This window comes from Oxyura jamaicensis, chromosome 1 (assembly GCF_011077185.1).
Source record: "Oxyura jamaicensis isolate SHBP4307 breed ruddy duck chromosome 1, BPBGC_Ojam_1.0, whole genome shotgun sequence".
Taxonomy (NCBI): Eukaryota; Metazoa; Chordata; class Aves; order Anseriformes; family Anatidae; genus Oxyura; species Oxyura jamaicensis.
Window position 1 is genome coordinate 145899713 of NC_048893.1, and position 7025 is coordinate 145906737.

A 7025-nucleotide genomic window follows, 5' to 3' on the forward strand; every position below is an offset into this window, starting at 1 on the left:
TCTTGTTGTTCATGTTTTTGTTCTTGTTTTTCTTTTTTTTTTTTTGTTTTTGTTCTTGTTCTTCTTGTTCTCCTTGTTCTCATTCTTCTTCTTCCTCTTCTTCCTCTTTAAGTTATTACACAAAGACCCTGACAACACCTTTCTAAAGATTACTAATTATATTTTATGAGGATTAAAAGTGAAATTTAATATGATAACTAGTTGAAATCTCTAAATGGTTCTGATAATCAAACATTAAAATTAAATTGTTAATATGACTTAAAATGTGTAGGACCAATCTGTGTTAAGAAAGACCTATGAACATATTGCAGTTTGATATAAATAAATTCTTACAATATATTTATACTGCAGAAGCAAGAGGGATCAAGGGCAGGATGATTCCAGAAGTAATAACAAAAATTCTGAGTTCTTGAAGAAGACTTTTACTCGCTTTAACAGAAAATGGAGAAAATCCAGTGGAAGGGAGAATTCTGAATACAATGTTTTGTCCTTAAGACATTTCTGAATGTCCAAGGAGTTTGGAAAATTTTGCAGAAGTGCAATTCCTATAAGTTAAATTTTAGATGAATGAATATAATTTTGAGCATACTGATTAGCTATTGGGTAGTAGTCTGGTTGAAATTAGATAGGATGCTGTGATTCGGTGTGGTTGGGAAACAAAGCTCTGTACTGTCACATAACATTTCCAATTTTCTATTCTTAGCTGGAATAGCTTGCTACTGTTTGATGTCCTGGCAATACCATCCAGTCATAATGCCAATACCCTTGCTGTTCCATCTCCACACTTGTCTTCTTGTGGCAAGTGAACTGATTTTGTAATAGAAACCAGTGCTCAGTCATCATGTTGTTTTTGTTACAATTTTTCAGGGCATTTAGGTAAATCTCTTTATTCAAGTGTAAGAATAAAATATCTATGCAGCTAACACATTTAGGAAATGACAGACTTTTTCAAAAAACAGGAATATTGTTTCCAAATAAGCATCTGGGGGTGATTACTGTTAACTGAATATGAAGGCAGATAATAATAAAAAAAACTTCAGTTTCCACAGTAAGTTTATTTCTTATATGATGAACTAACTTTTCAGCTCACCCACACAAGAATTCAGAATCTTTAAGTAGAAAGTTTCTATACTTTTACTGGGTGGGAAATGTGAATTGTGTTGACACCAAAAATGTGTTTTGGCTCTACAAATTTTCATGTTCTGGAGCTGAGGGCATGCAGAAGAGTTTTACTAAGCTAATACAAAGGAACAAACAACTGACCTTTTTGAAAGTGCTGGCATAGAGATCTGTTGGTAAAAAATGATGGAATTACATTCTTCCTTTTGGTGTTGATTTCTCTGTGGTTGTATGTTAGGCCCCTGTTTAGAAGTAAAGTTCTAATTAGTTCAAATTTTCTTGACATTTTGAATGCCTCTTGAGAGCTACTTTCTTGAAAGGATGTTTTATTTCATTTTGCAAGGATTTGTTGTGGGTAAATTTGTATTTATGAATGTAAGCACATGACAATTTTACAATTTTAAGGAAGTCTAAGTCATAAAATATTGTAGTTTTTTTGTTGTTGTTACAAAAAAAATGAAGATGTTGATGGGGAAAAAAAACACATGGTAAGTCTCAGAATACAACTGTTGAGGCTAGTATAGAGTTCTGCTTCTGCTCGATTCTGTTTCTAACCATTATGTCTGAAAATATGGTACATTTGAAGGGGTAGTAGCAAAAATCCAAAGGTCAAATCTAGTTTTCAGCTATAGTGCACAGATATGGGGACATCAGGCCTATAGGGCAGAGAGTAACTTAGTTTTGTCCATTTGTTCTAGGTAGTTATTTCATTGCTGAAGAATAATGTAAAACTGGAGTTTAGTGGCTAATGTTCATCTCATGTTTTCCCCAGGATTTTGAGGCTTAGCTGCACAAATTAAATATCACACCAGCCAGCGAAGTTGTCTACATATTGTTTGGATTTAAATGCCAAGGTTTGTTCTCAGGATCAGCTAAAATATGAATAGGAGTCCACTAGCCCTTCTATATCCTCTCCAGTTTCCACAGAGTGAAAACATAGTAACTATTTAGATACTCACTGCTGTGAGAATAAAATTATTTGGGCTGTCTGACTTGGCACATACTGCATGAGTTGTTAAAAAGGATGAGTTGAAAAAAAGGATGCACAATAATTATTATGCAGTTCCCAAGTGCAAGTAGTATAGAAGACCTGCAGTATTGTTATAAGGCATTGAGAGAACCCCATATCCTTTACCTGACAGAAATATAACAGAGCTCATAAATGCAAAAATAACTTTTAGAACTGGGGGTTAGATTCAGGAGAGTAAATTACAGAATCACAGAATCACAGAATCACAGAATTTCTAGGTTGGAAGAGACCTCAAGATCATCGAGTCCAACCTCTAACCTAACACTAACAGTCCCCACTAAACCATATCCCTAAGCTCTACATCTAAACGTCTTTTGAAGACTTCCAGGGATGGTGACTCCACCACCTCCCTGGGCAGCCTGTTCCAATGCCTCACAACCCTTTCAGTAAAGAAGCTCTTCCTAACATCTAACCTAAAACTCCCCTGGTGCAACTTTAGGCCATTGCCCCTCGTCCTGTCACCAGGCACGTGGGAGAACAGGCCAACCCCCACCTCGCTACAGCCTCCTTTAAGGTATCTGTAGAGAGCGATAAGGTCGCCCCTGAGCCTCCTCTTCTCCAGGCTGAATAAGCCCAGCTCCTTCAGCCGCTCCTCGTAGGACTTGTTCTCCAGGCCCCTCACCAGCTTCGTCGCCCTTCTTTGGACCCGCTCAAGCACCTCGATGTCCTTCTTGTAGCGAGGGGCCCAAAACTGAACACAGTACTCGAGGTGCGGCCTCACCAGAGCCGAGTACAGGGGGACGATCACCTCCCTGGCCCTGCTGGCCACACTGTTTCTGATACAAGTCAGGATGCCGTTGGCCTTCTTGGCCACCTGAGCACACTGCTGGCTCATATTCAGCCGATTGTCCACTATCACTCCCAGGTCCTTCTCCACCTGGCAGCTCTCCAACCACTCATCTCCCAGCCTGTAGCTCTGCTTGGGATTATTACGCCCCAGGTGCAGGACCCGGCACTTGGCCTTGTTAAACTTCATGCAGTTGACCCCAGCCCATCGGTGCAGCCTATCCAGATCCTCCTGCAGAGCCTTCCTACCCTCGAGCAGATCGACACTCGCACCTCACTTGGTGTCATCTGCAAACTTACTGAGGGTGCACTCAATGCCCTCGTCCAGATCATTGATGAAGATGTTAAAGAGGACTGGCCCCAGCACCGAGCCCTGGGGGACGCCACTAGTGACTGGCCTCCAACTGGATTTGACTCCATTTACCACAACTCTCTGGGCCCGGCTATCCAGCCAGTTTCTAACCCAACAAAGCGTGCGCCAGTCCAAGCCAAGAGCAGCCAGTTTCTTGAGGAGAATGCTGTGGGAGATGGTGTCAAAAGCCTTGCTGAAGTCAAGGTAGACCACATCCACAGCCTTTCCCTCGTCCACCCAGCGCGTCACTTTGTCATAGAAGGAGATCAGGTTCGTCAAGCAGGACCTGCCTTCCATAAACCCATGCTGACTGGGCCTGATCGCCTGCTTGCCCTTCAAGTGCCGCATGATGACTCCCAAGAGGATCTGCTCCATGAGCTTCCCTGGCACTGAGGTCAAACTGAGAGGCCTGTAGTTTCCCGGGTCAGCCCTCCGGCCCTTCTTGTAGATGGGCGTCACATTCGCTAGCCGCCAGTCAGCTGGGACCTCCCCCAATAGCCAGGACTGCTGATAAATGATGGATAGTGGCTTGGCCAGCTCCTCTGCCAGTTCTCTCAGTACCCTTGGGTGGATCCCATCCGGCCCCATCGACTTGTGCACATCCAAGTGCCGTAGCAGGTCACCAACCAGTTCTTCGTGGATGGTGAGGGCCACATCCTGCTCCCCATCCCCTTCCACCAGCTCAGGATACTGGGAATCCAGAGAACAACCGGTATTGCCGCTAAAGACTGAGGCAAAGAAGGCATTGAGCACCTCCGCCTTTTCCTCATCTCTTGTAACTAAGTTTCCCCCTGCATCCAGTAAAGGATGGAGATTCTCCTTTGTCCTCCTTTTTGTGCTGATGTGTTTATAAAAGTGTTTTTTGTTATCTTTAACGGCAGTAGCCAGATTGAGCTCCAGATGAGCTTTGGCCTTCCTAATTTTGTCCCTGCACAGCCTCACTACATCCTTATAGTCCTCCCTAGTGGCCTGCCCACTTTTCCAAAGATTATAAACCCTCTTTTTTCTCCTAAGCTCAAGCCACAGTTCTCTGTTCAGCCAGGCTGGTCTTCTTCCCCGCTGGCTCATCTTTGGGCACATGGGAACAGACCGCTCCTGCGCCATTAGGATTTGCCTCTTGAAGAGCACCCAGCCTTCCTGGACCCCTCTGCCCTTCAGAACCGCCTCCCAAGGGACTCTACCAACCAGTGTCCTGAGCAGCCCAAAGTCAGCTCTCCGAAAGTCCAGTACAGTGGTTTTACTGGTTCCCTTCCTGGCCTCGCCAAGAATAGTGAACTCCACCATTTCGTGGGCACTCTGCCCAAGACAGCTCCCGACAATCACATCCTCCACCAGTCCTTCTCTGTTTGTGAAGAGAAGGTCTAGCGGGGCACCACCCCTGGTAGGCTCACTAATCAGCTGCGTCAGGAAGCTATCTTCCACGCTCTCCAGAAACCTCCTAGACTGCTTTCTCTGGGCTGTGTTGTGCTTCCAGGATATGTCAGGGAAGTTGAAGTCCCCCACGAGTACAAGCGCTGAAGATTTCGCAACTTCTGCCAGCTGCCTGTAGAACTCCTCATCCGTCTCCTCGTCCTGGTTCGGCGGTCTGTAACAGACCCCGACCAGGACGCTAGCTTTGTTGTCCCTGCCGATCCTAACCCAAAGGGACTCGATCTTGTCATTCCTAGCCTCGAGTTTTACAACATCGAAAGACTCTCTAATATAGAGAGCCACACCGCCACCCCTTCTGTGCTGTCTGTCCCTTCTGAAGAGCCTATAGCCAGGCATCGCAGCACTCCAGTCATGAGACTGGTCCCACCACGTTTCCGTGATGGCAACCAAGTCGTAGCCTGCCCGCTGCACGATGGCTTCCAGCTCCTCCTGTTTGTTACCCATGCTGCGTGCATTGGTGTAGATGCACTTCAGCTGGGCCATTACCTTATTACGCGAACGTTCCTTCTTCTGATTTTTTTACATGTCTCTGTCAGTCACCCTCATTCCTAAATTTCCAGTGGGTAATTTCAATAGACAACATTACTGGAGGAGGTCATGCACACATGCACTTAATCACTGAAATACCAGTGGTGCTGGAAAGTTCAGTGACCGTTAAAATGCTCTAAATGATAATTTTCCTTCATGAATTGACTACTGGTCCTGATTTGGGAATTGGACTCAGAACAAATTTTAATTCTTACAAAACTGATCAGAAGTAGTGCTAGTTTCTTCTACCTAAGAGTAATATTTACCTGACCATTTATTAAATCTGGGGGACTTATAGTCAAGATCTTTCTTTCCTTGTGAGGAAATTTAAATCCACATTTTTCATCTGTAGAATATCCTAACCATTCATCTCTAAATAATTTCTTGTTTAAATATCTTTAATTATTTTGGTCATGTCATTCTCTGTTCAGGAAGCTACTTTCTGCAGATTCCCATCACAGGTGTCCAAATGTCCTTGCAATTTTCCTTCATTGGCCCTTGCCACTCAACTCAGAATTGTGAGTCCTTTTAAGTGATAGGACACTGAAAATATAAATGCTGCAAAACATCAGTCTGTGACAGTGAAGTGGTCACTGCAACTGTGGCTCTGAATAGAGAAGCATATTCAGCGCTTCTGATGTTCAGGCCATTCTTTCTATAGTTCGATATTTAAGATAAGTACACTAAAATGGAGTATTATATCCCAGAACAAAATTCCAAATTTTCAGCTGTCATTAGTTGCTTCTCAGAATCCTTGGTCAAAAGATTGCCTGTGTCCTTCTGTCAAAAATCAAAAGCAGAATTTTGAACACTTTATTCTGAAACAAACAAACAAACAACAACAACAAAAAAAACATATTTTTACAGCAAGGCATAAGAATTTCTTTATTTTTCAGAATTTTTTTGTCAGCTCTCTACATTAGAATTTCTAATGGAGTAAAAAAAAGTATTTACCTTCCAAAGGGTTTATGGATGTAAAACTCCAAAAAAAAAAAAAAAAAAAAAAAAAGGCACTTAAACAATAGATGTAAGTTTCCACATTCAGAGCCAGGTCCAGACACTAGCATGTAAAATTGCATTGCATTCAGATGCAGTGTCATAACTTTTCTTGGAAATATGTGCTACCTAACAAATCAATTTTAAATTCTGAACACTACCTCCTCAGTACTTTTATATGTTCCTTTTCTTTAATCAGAATGGAAGAAGTAGAGTACACATTAATAATTAACAAATTGGTGCATATGTTATGGTAACCATCTACAGAGGGGAGAGATTCTGAGCTTTTTAGTGAGATTTAATGAATATCAGAGTCACATACACCTACACCACTAAGTCTATGTATTTAAGAGATGTTGTCTGAGGTCAACAGTAGCTGCCACAGTGACAGTAAAATACACATTTACACACACACATATATAACATTCTGAAAGCCACAATTTCTTCATTAAGTATTTTAAAGACATAAAGTAGGTTTATACAATTATATAAATTATTAAATGCAAATAATATGGCTGATTTCCCACAGGAGTTTATTGGGTAACTATTTGGCAGAAATCAAATGCTGTGAAATTCATGTTGTTTGTTCATGAAGTTAACAGTGAGCTAAATCCTTCATCTTTTACTTAGGCAAAACTCCAATTGAAGTGTATTGACGTGAACTTCACGTTCCACTGAGGACTAAAGCTTCCAGCATTTTTTCTTAAAAAAAAAAAAATAGGAGCATTGAACCTTAGGGATGCTGTCATGATCAGAGAGCCTTAAGGCAAGGACACTGTTGCT